General features: G+C 44.5%; 1 protein-coding gene across 1 annotated transcript in view; it reads left to right on the top strand.

Moving 5' to 3' along the window:
- DTWD2 (DTW domain containing 2) overlaps window positions 1-18,246 on the top strand; it is a 190,345-nt gene that overhangs the window by 61,076 nt on the left and 111,023 nt on the right. The window lies entirely within an intron of this gene.

Raw genomic sequence — 18,246 nt, 5'->3', positions numbered from 1 at the left:
TTGTCACACTCCCTATCAGTACCTTGCCCAAGCTGGGGAAGCTAATGATCCAACCAGCGGACCAAATTAGGTTATGAATCCTGGTCACGTGCCACTTGAGGCATGTTACGCATATGCTAAGAAGAAGACTACTACCCCTTATTCAGCAAGTTTAAGGCTCCGTTAACTCTCTGGCATCAGGCTTGTCAATAAGCCAAATATCTTGCCAGGCTATAGACCCAAGATGCATGAAAATGTCAAAAATATCAGGCTCATTAGTTCTTGGCTTCACTGCCAATTTTATTTGAGTCCAGGTCTCTATAACCACTCTAGTGGTATATAAGCTAAACCCCATTGTTTTATTCTTTCTTATTAGTTAAAACTGGCTGCATTTCCCCAACTTTCATTATAATATGAACATAATCCAAAATTTTGGAAGTCTGTTCTCCTATTGATTTGTATGGACTTTATGTTGTTAATTCCCATTATTAATGGGAGCTATCCACATAAAGCCTGTTCTCTTCAATGGGTTAATACAATCCAGAAGTCCATTCTTTATGTTCAGTATCCTTTTCTCTTTATTGCCTTTTTTCTGTCTACTGCTAATCTGGGTAGTGGAAGTGAGATGCTTTAAAACAAATATATTTAGATCAGTCTTGTAAAATTGTCATGAACCATTACAGGCAAATCTACTAGCCTGCCCTTTATTGTAATGATTACATATTTTACTTGCCTGTAAGAACAGTTATTTGCCCTGGAGAATTAGAGTAGAATATTGGAGGCCCAGTTAATACATATGCTAGGGTAATGGGCACTATACAAAGTCTAAAATAGGGTCTCCTTGCCTAAGTTACAGCGTATGAAGTATGTGATTAATCTACCATATCTAGCTGCAATTCTACATTGTGTAATTTAGGCCCTTGCTTTTAGGTTCTTACATATGTGAAAATATTAATAATGAGAGAGTTTTTAGGGCTAAATTTAACACCCTCCTCCCAAACATCCTAATGTCAAAATTCAGACTGTCATCTTCTCGCCTCTTCTCTCCCCCAATTTCTTTAAACATTTTTCCATGCAACTGGACGTCTCTTTGTAGAAATTATCAATTCCTAAATAAAATCCAACCCACTTCACTGCAAAACTTTAATTCTACAAATAAAAATGTTTCCTAAAAATTGGAAATTGCTATCACATTGTTTCCCTGGATTTCTTCAAAACTAAATTTAACTCATTTGCATGTGCACGCAAAAACAGAATACCTATTTAAAAAGAATGCATAGAGTATGAAATGCTAATAAAAGGAAATTCAATAATGATTTGTAAATTATTATTAAACAGGAAAAATGGATACACATCTTTGTTTTGTTCTTTGCAGGAAGAGTGCACTTTATCTGTCTACATTTTTTTTTCAAGCCGTATCCTAGCTGGCTTAATTCCCTCCTCCTCCCAACCTGCACCCCCCCAAAAAGGGTGGGGGGAAAAGAATATTACTGTCCTTAAACAGAACTCTGCGTTTGTCAGGAAATAAAATTACTTCTTCCAGGCCCTCATGTACAAATATGTGATTTTTCTTGTCCTGTTTGGGCTTAAATCTGAAAAGAATGATACTTAATAATCTTTGTAAGTAATGCTTTCAGATGTTTTGCTACAGTAGTTCAAATTCAGACTAGTTCAGTTGAGATTGAAAATCATTAACATCTGATGGCTGTTTGGTGCCATCTGGGAAATGAATTCGCAGTGTCAGTCCACTTTCTATTGGACAGGTGTCAACAGAAAATCCAAGATCAAAATTGGCACTAATTGACACCCTTGTTTGTAGTCTTCAAAGAGGCCATAAGTATGAATGCACACAGAATCTGAATGAACAACCCTTTCTTTATGTTTGAGATTTGGACATTTTAGGCTAGATTTTCAGAAGAGCTCAGTACGTTGGGGGCGGAGCTTATTTCAAATGTGCTGAATTACTTCGAAAATCTAGCCGTGTCATACAGGGAACTGCTGTGTGCTGAGTGCTTTTGAAAATCTGGCTCCAGTTGTGGGTCCTGAGCATTTGCAAATCTGGCCCTTTGTATTAGAATGGTTGCATAGGTAAATTGTTCTATAGCAGAAGTGTAGCAACATTTTTTACTTTACGTACTGATTCTTTCCCTGACATGTAATGTTAATCTACTTAATTGGCCAATTTTATTTTCATTACGCTGGCATTGATTCAGAATTAACTTGATTGAAGTCTGTGGAGTTACTCTGGTTTCCACTGATGTAACTAAATGCAAAATTTTGTCCAAGATTTTGATGATTTCTTTAAATTATTATTTCACCATGCCTTTGCCTGGAACTGGATGGGTCAAGATGTGTGTTTAAAGTTAATACAACACTTAAATGCTAGTCACTGATTCAAATGTACTGGGTTGATATAGTTCCAAATGTGATGATATAAGAAGATGCCATCCAGACTTCTGACCAGGACTTTGGAGCAATTAAAGAAGAAAGCTGATAATTATGTATCTCAATATCAAGTCTGCGTGCTCTGATTCAAGACACTTCAAATAAGCTGTGGGACTCAAAAATTAACCCTCTATTGATAGCCTATGTGAAATGAGATAGTGGTTCGTCTCTCTGTAGCGCGTGTAGATGGTACCAGCTTAATAATCAGAACTTGACCTTTCTGTAGGGTGACCAGATGTCCTATTTTTCGAGGGATAGTCCCATATTTAAGCCCTCCGGCAGGTATCCCAACTTTTAAAAATGGGCAAATTGTCCCGTATTTTCTGTCTTACCCTCCCATCAGTACTGGCAGTTCCTGCTGCTGGCCAGATCTCTGCTCGCCAGCCGCCCGCCCACCAGCAGTGAGTGGGGAGGGTCCAGTGGCTGACGATGGGGGTGGGTGTACAAGGCTGGTGGCGGGGCAAAGATGCAGCGCGCAGGGCTGGTGGCTCCCCATGCTGGTCTGTCAGCGCTGCCCCCGCTGTGTGCCGGCTCTTGTCCAGCAGGGCCTCATCCTGTTTCCGGCTGCGGTGGCTGGTGAGTGCGGGTCCATATCCCCCCTGGCGGGGCACGTCCCTCTCCCAGCGCTGTGCGGAGAACCCAGCCCTCTGGTCAAAGTACTGAGCTCACCAACAGCCTGGCTGGTAGGCTCCTTCCTTCCCCCACTGCCTTTGGCTGGGCCAGCACCCCAGGAAAGCCCAAGATCCTCCGGCCCAGGGCACTGGCCAGGAGGAGCCGGGCCCTGCACGTGCCAAACTCCTGCAAGCGCTGGCACGGGATGCCTCTTTCTTCCCCCCCCCCCCCAGCCAGGGCCAGCTCCAGGCACCAGCTTACCAAGCAGGTGCTTGGGGCGGCCACTTCGGAGAGGGGCGGCATGTCCAGCTGTTCGGCGGCAATTCGGCGGACGGTCCCTCACTCCTGCTCAGAGTGAAGGACCTCCCGCTGAATTGCCGCCGCAATTTTTTTGTTTGGCTGCTTGGGGCGGCCAAAACCCTGGAGCCGGCCAGGCCCCCAGCTAAACTCTGGAGTGAGTGGTGGAGGGGAAAGCAGTTTACAGCCTGTTCATGACCTGACCCTGCAGGCTCCACAGCATCCACTGCCCTCCCCTCCCACCCCCCGCCCTGGGTCCTGCCCCCAGGGAGCGCAGGGCTGCTCCGACCCCTAGGCATCCTCCTCTGCTGAGCCACCTCTGGCCAGGTTCACTGAAACCCTGCAGTTAGGTTCCCTAGGCTGTGGTGCACAACGCATCCTTAGGGCTTAACCCCTTCCTGCCCGTGCTGTAGCCAAGGGACAGAAGGAGGCTGGGTTATGTCCGTGGCCAGCAGCAGCCTGGAGGTGTTAGCTGCCTTTCAACACTGTGTGGGCAGGAAGGGACAACCCTCTTCCAGCCACTGGGGAGTGGAGGGTGGAAGAGATGAGCTCTGTAAAGACACAGGCCAGGTCGTCTCTCCGCCCCTCTCCTCCCCTGTGACTGGAAGCAGCTCCCGTCCCTTCCTTCCCACACAGTGCCAAAAGTCTGCTGCTGGCCACATTATGTTGTGAACCCTGACAGAAATCGGCGGGGGGGGGGGGGAAGATGCGACCCTGCATGTCCCCCACCAATGTGTTGCCTCAGGAAGATGTGGCACCAAGTACCAGGAGAGTTGGGTCCATCCCGGGGGCCCAGCCAGGCATGGAAGGCGAAGAGTGCTGGTCAGAGAGGGTCAGATTGGTCGGTCACCCCTCCTGTGTGAGAGAGGTGCACTGGAGTGTGTGTGTCACCTTTCCCCGTGTAAATCCTAAAGCCTTAAAGATAAGAAGGTAAATGAAAAGAATCTAACTATGCAGTATTTCTTTTTAATGGGCTCAGTCAACTTGATGTTAATTTGAACGTTTGTATTGCATGCCACTGAACTCTCTTGAATTACTTGAATAAGTAATTTTACCAGGTATCCCATATTCAGCATAGGGAAATATGGTCACCCTACCTTTCTGTCATGTTGCAAAAGCCATTTATTTGACAGTGTTTTTGCAGTGGTTAAAGGTTTGTTTGTGGAAAACAAAGAGAGATGTGGATGAAAGATGGTTGGTGACTTTTTTTTTTTTTTTTTTTTTTTTGGGTAGGGGGGTTACTTATTTATGTCAGATATCTAAAGTTTCCGACTCTGAGTTATTATGTTAGCGTTCTTGATCATTTAATGCTGCTGGCTGGTCATCCTTTTTATAAGTTGAATTGCTAGGTCACTTAGAGCTTTTGTATGGGCCATTTTAAAAATTATTATTTAAATCTAAATAAATAAATTTTCTCATTTAGAGGAGATCCTTTGGGAACATGGTTGAGACATGTTGGCTGAATATCACAGAAAATCTTGCATTGCTACTGCTTGTATCTCTCTCTCTGTGTGTGTGTGTGTGTGTGTGTGTAAGGTCTTGTCTTCATTCTTTTCATAGGCCAAGTTTCCGAAGTCATCAGTCTGTCATCTTTTATGAACACAAGACTTGTTCAAAAATATGTAAGGAGTGATGAAATATTTACCTGAGCTATAGGTTTGTTTTTTGTTTTTCAATTAAGGCTCCAATCTTATAATCTGAACCATGGAAGCAGGCCTTCTGAAGTTAATGAGGCTCTTCACTGACAAGTCCTCCTACATGTATCAGATTTCAGGATCAGGGCCCAAATTAGTAGACAGTTGTCATGGGTTAATCTGAGCCAGGGCATCCATGCAATGGGCTCACCTTAATTTTACAGTAAATAAATTTACACTTAACTCGAAATGGCCATGTGGGCATTAAAGACCATAGAATCATAGGATCTGAAGGGTACCTCGAGAGGTCATCTAGTCCAGTCCCTTGCACTCAGGGTAGGACTAAATATACCATCGCTGACAGGGGTTTGTCTAATGTGGTCTTAAAAATCTCCAATGACGGAGATTCCCCAGCCTCCCTAGGCAATTTATTCTAGTACTTTAACTACCCTGACAATGTCCAACGTAAACTGCCCTTGCTGCAATTTAAGCCCATTGTTTTTTGTCCTGTCCTTTTCTAGACCTTTATTCATTTTTATTGCTCTTCTCTGGACTTTCTCCAGTTTGACCTCATCTTTCCTGAAATGTGGCACCCAGAACTGAAGACAATACTCCAGTTGAGGCGTAATCAGCGCAGAGTAGAGCGGAAGAATTACTTCTTGTGCCTTGCTTACAACACTCCTACTAATACAGCCCAGAATGATGTTTGCTTTTTCTGCAACAGTGTTATGCTGTTCACTCATATTTAGTTTGTGATCGACTATGACTCCCAGATCGCTTTCTGCAGTACTCCTTCCTAGGCAGTCATTTCCCATTTTGTATGTGTGCAACTGATTTGTTCCTTCCTAAGTGGAGTACTTTGCATTTGTCCTATTGAATTGCATCCTATTTACTTCAGACCATTTCTCTAGTTTGTCCAGATCATTTTGAATTTTAATCCTATCCTCCAAAGCACTTGCAACGCCTCCCAGCTTGGTATCATCCGCAAACTATAAATGTGCTCTCTATGCCCTTATCTAAATAATTGATGAAGATATTGCACAGAATCGGACCCAGAACTGATCCCTGCAGGACTCCTCTTGATATGTCCTTCCAGCTTGACTGTGAACCATGGATAACTACACTCTGGGAACGGTTTTCCAACCACCTATGAACCCACCTTGTAGTAGCTCCATCTAGGTTGTATTTCCCTAGTTTGTTTATGAGATGGGTCATGCAAAACAATATCAGAAGCCATACTAAAGTCAAGATCTACTGCTTCCCCCTTATCCACAAGGCTTGTTACCCTGTCAAAGAAAGCTATTAGGTTGGTTTGACACAATTTGTTCTTGACAAATCCATGCTCACTTACTTATCACCCTATTGTTTTCTAGGTGTTTTGAAATTTTATTGCTTAATTATTTGCTCCATTATTTGCTTTCCGGGTACTGAAGTTAAGCTGACTAGTCTATAATTCCCCAGGTTGTCCTTATTTCCCTTTTTATAGATTGGCACAATATTTGTCCTTTTCCAGTCCTCTGGAATCTCTCCCATCTTTCATGACTTTTCAAAGATAATCGCTAATGGCTTAAATATCTCCTCAGTCATCTCCTTGAGTATTCTAGAATGTGTTTCATCAGGCCCTGGTGACTTGAAGACATCTAACTTGTCTAAGTAATTATTAACTTGTTCTTTCCCTATTTTAGCCTCTCATCCTACCTCAGTTTCACTTGCATTCTCTCTCTTAGGCTTGGTCTACACTTACCCCCCAATTCGAACTGAGGTACGCAACTTCAGCTACGTGAATAACGTAGCTGAAGTTCGAAGTACCTTAGTTCGAACTTACCTCGGTCCACACGCGGCAGGCAGGCTCCCCCGTCGACGCCGCGGTTCCCTCGTCAACGCCGCGGTACTCCTCTCGTCTAGCTGGAGTACCGCAGTCGACGGCGATCACTTCCTGGTTCGATATATCGCGTCCAGACCAGACGCGATAAATCGAACCCGGAACTTCGATTCCCAGCCGCCGAACTAGCGGCTGAGTGTAGACAAGGCCTTAGATGTCCAATCTCTACTAACCTTTTTGGTGAAAATGGAAACCAAGTCATTTCCACATTCTCTGTTACTGTTTTTCCCCCCTCATTGAGTAAAGGGCCTTCCTTGTCCTTGGTCTTCCTCTTGCTTCTAATGTAGCTGTAGAATGTTTTCTTGTTACCCTTTATGTCTCTATCTAGTTTAATCTCATTTTGTGCCTTGGCCTTTCTAATTTTGTCCCTACATATTTGTGTTTTATGTTTATATTCATCCTTTGTAATTTGACCTAGTTTCCATTTTTTGTAGAACTAATTTTTCAGTTTCAGATAATTGAAGATCTTCTGGTTAAGTCAGGGTGGTCCCTTGCCGTACTTCCTATCTTTCCTGTGCAGTGGGATAGTTTGCTCTTGTGCCCATGTCTCATTGAAAAACTGCCAACTCTCTTGAACTGTTCTTCCCCTTAGGGCTTGTCTATATTGCGCGCTGGTGGGTCTGGTGAAGACGTGATGAGTCGATGGGAAAGTGCTCTCCCATCGACTTCAGTACTCCACCTCCCCAAGAGGCGGAAGGTAAGTTGGTGGGAGAGTCTCTCCTGCCAACATAGCATGGTGTAGACACCACATTAGATCGATGTAAGCTATGTCGCTCGGGGGTGATTTTTTGTCACACCCATGAGTGATTTTTTTTTTTTTTTTTTACATCAACTTAAGTGGCAGTGTAGACCAGGCTTTAGACATGCTTTCCATGGGATCTTACCAACTCCCTGAGTTTGCTAAAGTCTGCCTTCTTGAAATCCATTATCTTTATTGTGCTGTTTTCCTTCTACCATTCCTTAGAATCATGAACGCTACCATTTTGTAATCACTTTCACCTAAGCTGCCTTCCACTTTCAAATTCTCAGCTAGTTCTTCCCTATTTGTCAAAATCAAAGCTAGAACAGCCTCTCCCCTATTAACTTTCTCCACCTTTGGAAATAAAAAATTGTCTCTAATGCATTCCAAGAACTTGTTCGACAATCTGTGCCCTGCTCAATGGTACAGTTCTGTGACAAGGGGGTACCCGAGGCATTTTTCCCTCTACTGAACCATCCCCAACAGATATCTGACCAATTCTGGGGAACTACCCTCCAGGGTAACCCTGCAGCATGGTGCGGGATTTGGGAGCATACCCAGCAGTTAGAGAGGTTAAACTCTTGGGCAAAGCAAATCTTCAGGGATTCATATGTGTTTGTCTCTAAGTTAGTAGGGATTCCTTTCCATCCCGCATGTGCCTGGGGGAAACGGGAGTTAACAAGAGGAGTGTCTCTATGGCAAAGAGCACTACTGTGGCAGACCCTGGACCTGAACTCATATTGGGCAGGTGACCCTAGGGCCTAACAATCACAATTCCCCAAATACCCACAAAATAACAATTACCAATAGCAAGCAGATTAAAAACAACAGGGACCAGGCCACCAGGTTAGGCCGGCCCTGTGAAAATAAACACAACCAACGCTCAGAGGTCTCGCGGGGAGTGCGCTTTGACTGTCCAAAGAGATCACAGGGCATTCCCAGCAGACACTATTGTCGCCTGAATAACAGCTTAAGTCCCAGATCGTCGCTGGCAGTCTTCTCTGCAGGCTGGACGGTCCACCGTTCAGGAGCAGGCACTGCTTTCAGGCGAGAGTGATGAATCCAGTTCTTGTGTCCCTCAACCTTTGCTGCTGTATGGGAGACCAGCAGGACGGTGTGAGGTCCTTTCCACTTCTCTTGGAGAGGCTCGTCCTTCCAGGTCCGAACGACTACGGAATCGCCTGGCTGCAAGGAGTGGATCGGGGCATCCAGCGGGAGAGGCTGCAAATCTTTGGTATACCTGTGGAGAGAACAAAGAACAGCAGACAGAGAGCACATGTACTGAGATAAGAAGCCACACCCCATTTCCCACTCCCCTGCCAGAACCGGTGTACCATTCATAGGCCATGCCCTTCCAAACATAATCTCGAAGGGACTGAGCCCTAACCTGCCCTTAGGGAGAGCGCGAATGCGGAGCAAAAGCATCAGGCCACTTAAGGGAAGCCTCTTGGCAGACCTTTGAGAGGTGCCGCTTAAGAGTCTGATTTGTACGCTCCACTACCCCACTGGCCTGCGGTTGCCATGGCGTGTGAAGCTTCCAGGGGATCTGTAGGGCATCCAATATCTTCTGAACGACTTGGGATGTGAAGTGTGTTCCATTGTCAGATTCCATCCACTGGGAGAGCAATCTGAGCCTTACTCTGTGCTACTCGATATCCTCGGAGTCCAACAAAGTTCAGGAGGCTCACAGTGGCTTTAAGGCAAGAGGTTAGACCCACAGCAGCAATTAACAAGTCATCCACATATTGCAGGAGGAGGACTTTGTCCTCGTTGTCCCACTCCTCCAAGTCTCTAGCCAGGGCCTGACTGAAAAGGGTGGGGTAATTTTTAAATCCCTGGGCCAGCACTGTCCAGCAAAGCTGCTTTCTAACCCTCCTTTTGTCCTCCCACTCGAAGGAGAAAATCTCCTGAGACTGGGGGCCATCCGGAATCGTGAAGAAAGCATCCTTTAAATCCAGGACTGAAAAATGAGTGTACTGCCCCCCTATAGAGGCCAACAATGTATACGGATTTGGAACAAGGGGGTGTAGAGTCTTAACCCGCTCATTAACTGCCCTCAGGTCCTGGACCAGCCGGTATGTGCCATTGGGCTTTTGTACAGGCAAGATAGGAGTGTTCCAAGCTGACTGGCATTCTCGAAGTACCCCGCACTTTAGGAACTGGTCTATAGTCTCCTGCAGTCCCTCTCTGGCTTCCCTTTTGATTGGATACTGCTTGATTCGCACTGGACCTTTTCCTGGCAAGAGCTGAACAATAATAGGAGTATGATGGGCTGCCTTTCCTGGGATCCCTGATGCCCATACCAGAGGAAAAACCCGCTTCTCCCACTGACTCCACTCTGGGGCTTGCATAGCTGAGGGCTCAATTGCAAGTGTCATTATCCAGGCATTCTCTGGGGGTAAGGTGAGGCTTATTTCATCTTGAGTGAAATGCAGGGTAGCACCTAAGCGACAAAGCAGGTCCCGTCCTAATAGTGGCGTTGGACAATCGGGGAGGTAAACCAGTCTGTGAGATAGAGTTCTGTTCCCCAAAGCACATTCCGCTGGGGCATATACTGGGCACTTAGTTCCTTTCCCTGTGGCTCCCACCACAATGAGGGAATCTGCCACAGGCAGCTGAAGGGGTTGGTTTACAGCAGTTCGTGCAGCTCCAGAGTCTATTAAAAAGTCTGTGTCTGAATCTCCGGGGGCAGGATAGTCCGTCTCCCCTGACACCCCTATTCTTGATCCTCTGCTGCCATCATAGGGGTACCTTCCCTTTCGGGGCACTCATTTTTCCAATGTCCCTCCTTTCGACATATGGCACACTGATTGCGACCCAGACGTCTTTCCTGTAAGCCAGGGCGCCCACGCCCACGTCCTCTCATTCCCCAGCCCCTTCCACCTTCCTGAAATCTTCCCCTGCCACCAGCCTGTACTGCTGCAACCATCATTTTCACTTGCCTCTTTTCCTTTTCTCCCTCCCTAAGGCTGTAAGCCCTGTTTGCAGTTTCCAGAATCTGTGCCATTGTCATGCCCATCAAATCCTCCTTTTTCTGCAGTTTCCTTTTAATATCAGGGGCAGCACGGCTGGTAAAGATACCCTTTATAATTGCCTCAGTAGCCTGATCATCGGGGTTTGCATTAGTAGTTTGCCTGATGGTATCCCGAATACGCTGCAGAAAAGCAACTGGACTCTCTTTTGGCTCCTGTACTAGCTCATACGGCTTAGCCCAATTGTTATGTCGGACAGCTGAGTGTCGGAGACTATGTAATAGGAGCTCCTTGTATACAGTGAGAAGGGTGAAATCCGCCGGCACATTGGGATTCCACTGGGGGTCTGCTGTAGGGACCTGGGCTGCAGCAACAGGGACGTGTGCTGCGTTTGCCTCATGTCTATGCTGTGCCTCCTCCCGTGCCTTAGACACAACCTGATTACGCTCCACCTCAGACAGCAGGGTCCGCATAAGGACATTACAATCATGCCAGTCAGGCTTATGGCTAGCCAGACACCCTTCAAAGACCGAGATAAACTTGCTTGGATTCGTAGAAAATTCCCCTGCCTGTGTCTTAAAAGCTGCTAGGTCCACTGGGTTAAAAGGCACATGGGTATAAACCTGCATTGTAGTGGCTAGGCGATTTTCTGCTCCATGACGGGCTATCTGAGTCTCACTAATCAATGGATTGCCCCCTCGGTGGGATTCTATCTCTGGGACCTGTCTTTATATGGTGGGGGTATTGGAGCCGAAGGGGACACCGACTCTGCCATCACAACCGGGGGAGGGTTCTGGGGACTAACAGTAGTTACTACCGAACCTGTCGGAGTCAAATTACACCTTTGCAAAAGATCTGACCTATTTCTTAACAACATAAACAACTGTACATACATATGTTCATTCCATTTACCCGTTCGCTGACAAAACAGAAGCAATTGAAGGATCGTATTATAATTAAGTGATCCCTCCGGTGGCCACCTTTCCTGGTCCTCTAGCTGGTATTGAGGCCAGTCTACTGTACAGAATCTTTTCAGTTTACTTTTAATCAACGGATCCGATCCAAACACTTTCCAGTTCACCAGAATGCATTCTAAGGGCGTACACCTTGCCCTGCCTGCAGTACTCTGCCCCTGCCCCATACTCTAGGGAGACACTGGGCGTCCCCAGGTCAAAACAGGTAAAGTCCCCACTGGACTGTTCCTACCTTATCCAAGGGTCCGGTTCTGCACTGTCGCCCGCAGCTGCTTCTCCACTAATTGAGCGCGTTGCACCGTTGTACCCTCCGGGGTTGACCAAACCACGTCTCCGCCGAGGCCCCCGATGAAGTCACCGGTGAGCTCTGGGCTTCGGTCGTCGCCGCAATCCGTCGACCTCCGAGAGGGGTCCGGGCAAGGCTAAATTTCAGCCTCGAGCCCACCCAGGGACGCCAAGACTGTTGCAGGCACAGAGGCCCGAGGACAGCAACAGCACTGGTTCGTTGCCCGGCGTGCTTCGCGCCAATAAACATACCGGGGTGGAGAAACAATCAAAGTTTATTTGAGATCTCAAAGTGGTGCAAGGAGACAGGCAAGTCTCAAATCGAGCACACCGGAACAAAACATTTTCTCTCTTCTTATACCTTACAACTAAGCCCCCCCCCCTCCCCCTCTACCACCCCACCCTACTCCCCCTCCCCTCTCTACCGAAGACATGTTCATACATTTAAGCCGTTAAATCATTCTAGGGCTATAAATCTAGCTTGTTAGTAACATTCCTCTAAACAATCATTTGGTTCTGTTTACCCTTAGTTTACTACCCCTCCTCCAGCTAGAAACATGCAAACCTCATCATTATTGCTTAGGACCTGGTTATGAGCAAGGTCATAATTGGTAACTGGCTATTTACACATTCCAATTCCTGTCCTTGGCTTTTGAGGCCGATTAGAGTTAAACATGGAAGGACAGAGTTTAAACATGGAAGAACTTTGGTTCATATATATATATATGCCTAGTAACCCCAACAGCAGCCCACGGGGCATGTAGAAGGGCCTGCCTCATATGCCAGCTGCCAACTGTGCTGGGACACAGGAATGTCAATAATGGTTTGTTAAATGTGAAATAGTCCTAGCCAAATTGGGGACTATTGGTGTAACCATTTGCCAGACTTTGAGATGTAGTTTAAGGTATCAGTAATGTGTTGTTATAGAGAAGTAGTCTTCTACCAAAGGTGAGGCAGATTTTTTGGGGAGAATGGGTTGCCTAATAAGGGCAATTTTTTACACAGGTTTCATTGTCTTGGGTCCAAACATCTTTTGTTATAACTCTTCTTGCAGTAGTTTTCCCTCTTGTACCTCAGATTGTATGGAGTTGAAACGTGGCCTACAGGTTGTCCATCAGCCTTAAGGCGATTATTATTTAGGAAAAAAAGTGGTTAAATGTCTGGCTTTCATCTTCTTTTTTTACTTATTCAGAACTAGTTTCTAACACTGTTGCTCAAGAGAATGGAGGGGGAAAGCTGTAGCCGATTAAGCTAACTCTTGTGTGCACTGCAGTCCCCATCATTTTAAAGGGCCTCTGCACTTTTGGTTGAGGAAAGAGGTATAGTACATTCTGCCTCTGAGCTAGCTGGTAGTAGTTGTAAGGAGACACCACTGGAACACTGGGAGTGTGAGAGAAAAGCTCCCCAACATATCCAGCACCCCAAAGAGTTTATAGCTAAAATAAAGGTGCAAAGAAATTTGGTGGGTAGTTAATTTTGGTGCCAATTGTTGTAATTGTATTCATTTGTTTTAAATCCTGAAAAATGAATGTAGTAGGTAATGTTGGAAAACTGCAGTTGTAGCCTGCAAAATTTAATTTAAAAAACAAAATGTTTATTTGTTTGTGAAAAAGCACTGAAGCCGTAATGCTATTTGCCCTCTAAACATAAAAGTAGCAAAAGTAAATTTTTGTTCAGATTTTCCAAAATATATTTGCTCACAGTTTTAAACTCTCCATGCCAAGTCCCGGCATAACATAATCCCTGAATACTGTTTTAATGTGTATTTAATGAGTTTGTATTAGTATAAAGTATGTGAAATGGAAAGGGGTAACTGTATGGACGCTGTCCAGCTTTGTCAGGTGTGCTTTGACCTTAAGGTCTGTGGTGTTTTGACTTAGATGGGGAAGCAATCTGTTTAACTTGAATTTGAAGCATCCATCTATATTTGGCCAGCTGCATTTCCTTGAAAATATTGAGTCTGTGGCCTGACCTTCGCAATATGCTTTAGAACATGATGATGTTGCCACTAGTGATAATAGTTCAAAAACATCAGTTTCCTTTTAACTTTGCAAATACGGTTTCTAAAACACATGTTGTGACACACTTACCTTCACATGGGTTTTTGGCCAGGAAAGTTTACGAATTCAGAATATAAAAACGCAGTTATCTTGTTCTGCTTAGGCTGCTCTTTATCATGGGATGAACTGTCTGAGTTCATTGTAAATATTAAAACTGGTTAAATGCATATATTCAGAATAAAGCTAAATGGCTACACTTCCAAAGAATCATTTGAGGGGAGGCACTGAGACCTGAAGGTGTGTACTTATTTGCATCCTCAGAATGGTGCCTGATTTCAACAGCCCTATGGGCATGTTCTGACAGGTTGAAAATTAAGCCTCAGAAGAGCACATCTATGGCCTGGATATACATAGATTTTATTTGTGTGAGAATGGAGATTAAAAGGAGATTGTGAGAAGGGGTTTTCATATACCAGCCTATTTTATGGCCTTCTGCATCTTCACCTTTATAGCATTCCTGCCCTGTGACCACGATTCACAGCAGGCTTGACACCAGGAAAGGGAAACATTGCTTGGCTGGTCTTAGCCGTGTTGGGAAACACTGTAAACGATAAACTGCACACAACGTATTATAAATAAACAAAATGTATCTTTCAATTTCAACATTAGTTTTTTTTTTTTAACTTTTTACATTTTAAAATAAACTAGATTTAAAAAACTGTGGGAGTGGCCTTCTGCTCCAGCATGTGAAGAAAATTCGGAGTGACCTCATTAGACAATTTCAGAACATTTAACACTTTTACTAGACTTAAACCAGTAAGGTATTGTACTTACACTGGTGTGGCCTGGGGTTGGTATCACTGCCTGGCATTGCCTTATAATAATTTTCCAGATACTGGAATGCTACAAGGGAAAACAGAGGAAACAACATCTTGAGAGAATTCTGAACCATAGAGAAATTACAGATAAACAGATACACAAGTAAAACTGTCCACATCCCGAAGTAAACCTTTAGTTTGCCCTTGTTGATGTAGACACAAATGTTCCTTTACCACCAATCTTTATTCTCCCTGAAGAGAGCCATAGCCACAGGGCACACTTGGGCAGAAGGAGTCCCTGGAGAGACCTCTTCCCTCTGGACTAGGCACAGACCACTCTTCTCGTGTTTTTTCTTTTTGGCTCCAAGGCTGCAACTCCTACTCAGTTTTGACTTCAGCCTGCTGTGCATTGCAGGATTGTGCCCACAAACTTAAAAACAACAAACAAAAAGATACAAAATACTCCTTTTGCCTAGATGGCCTTCAGAGTGTAGGCTTCTGTAACCTTGAGGCTACATTTGTGGTTGTGGAACAGGATTTCTGCCATTCTGTAGTCTAATGGAAGGTTTTTCCTTTCCCACTGCTACCCCTTAGGAGCCCCACAGTTTGCAGGCTAGTAATGTGGGCTGTATGTAGGGAATTGCCCCTAAAAGCACAGTAACCATGAGGCATCAAAATGAGAGCACAGAAATAAGCGTGGTGCCCCCAGAGAAGGGTTGTACAAAAACATAGTCAACATAATTAGGTGCCTAATTGGGTGCCTAAACTTAAATGATGTGTATATACACATGTAAGTAATTAAGTTTTATTGAAAAAATACTTTGCAATACTTTGTGCTCCATTTCCTTCAAATCAAATTACAGATGGACAGGGTTGAGTTTATAATATGAAAATACTTGCTTTCTTTGTTTAGAATGTCCTTTTATTAAATTTTAACAAAGTTGAAAAGTCACCAACCAAAAATACAACCAAGTGTGAAAAATGCAAAAAACAACAGAAAGGAGGGGTTTTTATATGAAATGGAGACCAAGAAACAAAGTAAATTGTGTCTGAGAAATTTAATTATAACAAATACAGTTCAGGATTCACTGGATGCCATTTACTTCAGTTTATAGAAGCTGGGGGGAAATGTAGCTCTTTGAATTGGAGTTTGGGAGTTAAGAATTTATTGTTTTGAAACTGATTTATTCAGTGGGTATTCAGTACTAAATCTTTTCTACAGAAAATGTTGTAACTGGAAAACCTTAACTATTAACTTCTTTTCTTAATGCAGTGAGCTGGGTAATATCTGAGAGAAATCATATATTTAATGGAATGTTTAATTGCAGGGAAGTACAAGAACTTAAAACTTACGACCAATAAGAAAAGTGTCTAAACATTCAAGGCAAAGACAGCAAAAAATCTGTTGGGGGATGCACCTATTTGCGGTTATACTCTGTTATAATCAAGTAGTATTCAGAAGGTTTTAATCTATACTTAACACCTATCTAGGGTCCCTTCTGAAGTGTTGTGTGTTTCATAGGAGGAAATATGAAAAATAAGACAACAATACATTATGCTGGAGCAACTTCCATAAACTTACTCAAAAGTGTTGAAATGAAGAAATAAGCTAAATCATCGAAACCATTTCCCTGTTCACATGTACCCATCTTGAGATACTTAGGCTACGTCCTCACTACGGGGGGGGGGGGGGTGTCGATTTAAGATATGCAAATTCAGCTACGCGAATAGCATAGCTGAATTGGACATATCGGAGCCGACTTACCCCGCTGTGAGGACGGCGGCAAATCGACCTCCGCGGCGCCCCCGTCGACGGGGCTTACTCCTACCTCCGCTGGTGGAGTACAAGCGTCGATTCGGGGATCGATTGTCGCGTCCCGATGAGACGCGATAATTTGATCCCCGAGAGATCGATTTCTACCCGCCGATTCAGGCGGGTAGTGTAGACGTAGCCTTAGTCTCAGCACATCTGAAAATGAGCAATAGATGTTCAACCTGTTTAAATCAGGCCCGTGGTGTCTCAAGTTGAGCACCAAACTTAATGGTCTCTCTTTCAAATTTGGTAATGTCTGTGCACTAAAACTAAAAAAACCTGAATGGCTTTAATGGTAATGTGGGCTATATACAGCTAAATACCACAGCTAATAGAGTAACAGAGATTTCACTGATGAAAAAAGGCTGAGAGTCTGATCACAAAGAAAGTGGAAACATATGCTTGGTTAACTTAGGATAAAATGTTCTCACTAGTTACTTTGTAAGTCTGTTACTTATACTATGTAAGCTTTTGTTTTTGCTTTTCCCCCCCTAATCAACAAAGCTTTCTAGAGGTAGTTTCTGGACTTATGGTGGTGTAAATCCTAGATTAACATAAACTTAAGATCTCTGGTGAGAGGCAGTCTGAAATTGGGGCAAGATGTAACTGAATTGAAACACTTCAGGACCTGAAGGGCCAAAGGCCTTCATTGCGTACTAAACTCAGGATTGTCTTTAATTTGAGTCCTGTCCAGACACAAAACCCCTTAATTTTAGTCTGATGGTGCTTTTAACTCAAATTTGCTGGCCTGTCGGGATGTATAGGCTAAAGGTCAAGTTAGCACAACTCGTCAGCTGTTAATACTACCATGCTGTTGCATGGATGTAGGCTAACTCCACTTGAATGCTGCTAGTCCTCTGCTAGTGCCTTCCGACAATTCCTCTTGTGCGCTCAAAAAGGACAGAAAAGTATTCTCACCACTCACTGAGAATTCATAGAGCATTGCAGCTTACTGCAGTGCAAAGGGCTATCAGCTTTGCCCCCAGAAGTCTTAGTGCCACACTCTTGTGTGTGCAATGCCAGTGCAGACACTGCCACCAGAGTCTTTTTGCAATGCAGCTGCTCTCTCAATCTAAGCCAGCGGTTCTAAACCCACGGGCCGCATACGGCCCAATTAGTACATAGCTGTAGTCCAGCTCAGGTGTGTGCTAAAGGCCGGCCCGCATGGCAGAGTCCAGGTTCCCCGCTGCCTGGCGCGGTGGGGTCCGGGCTACCCTGGCACCCAGCGTGGTGGGGTCTGGGCAAACAGCCGGCCCTGCACGGTGGGGTCTGGAGCAGGCAGCTGGCCCCGCGCGGCAGGGGTCCAGGGTCGGGGTCCATGCTGCCGCTGCCTTGCCACCTGGCCCATGCGGCCCAGGTAACACACAATGATAAAAAAGTTAAGAACCACTGATCTAAGCTAACTCAGGAGAATAACTCAAGTTAACTTTGCAGTGAAGACATATCAGTATAAAAACATACGGTGAAAGTATGCGGGTGTGGTCAGTAAATGTTACAGGGGAAAAACACGTTGACCACAAGGGGTAGTTGGAAATGGGGACCTTAGGTTTACTATGGAAATAATGACTTTTAACTTCTTTTTCTTTTTTTGCCTAAGGGAAAAAAAATTATTTAGATGATCCTGTTTTTTGAAATCTTGTTGTTACAAGGAAAATATTTTGGGTCTTTTTTTGTTCGTTTTTTGTCACCAATTGTAATACGCTAGTAGCAATATTTGTTTTTTATTTATTTATTTATTGTTGGTTAGCTTATGACCCAACTTATTGACATCATTCTTATCCTCTGATATTATCTCT

This window comes from Emys orbicularis, chromosome 6, assembly GCF_028017835.1.
Source record: "Emys orbicularis isolate rEmyOrb1 chromosome 6, rEmyOrb1.hap1, whole genome shotgun sequence".
Classification (NCBI taxonomy): Eukaryota; Metazoa; Chordata; order Testudines; family Emydidae; genus Emys; species Emys orbicularis.
Note: the sequence above shows the minus strand (reverse complement) of the source record. Positions and strands in the feature narration are given on the sequence as shown.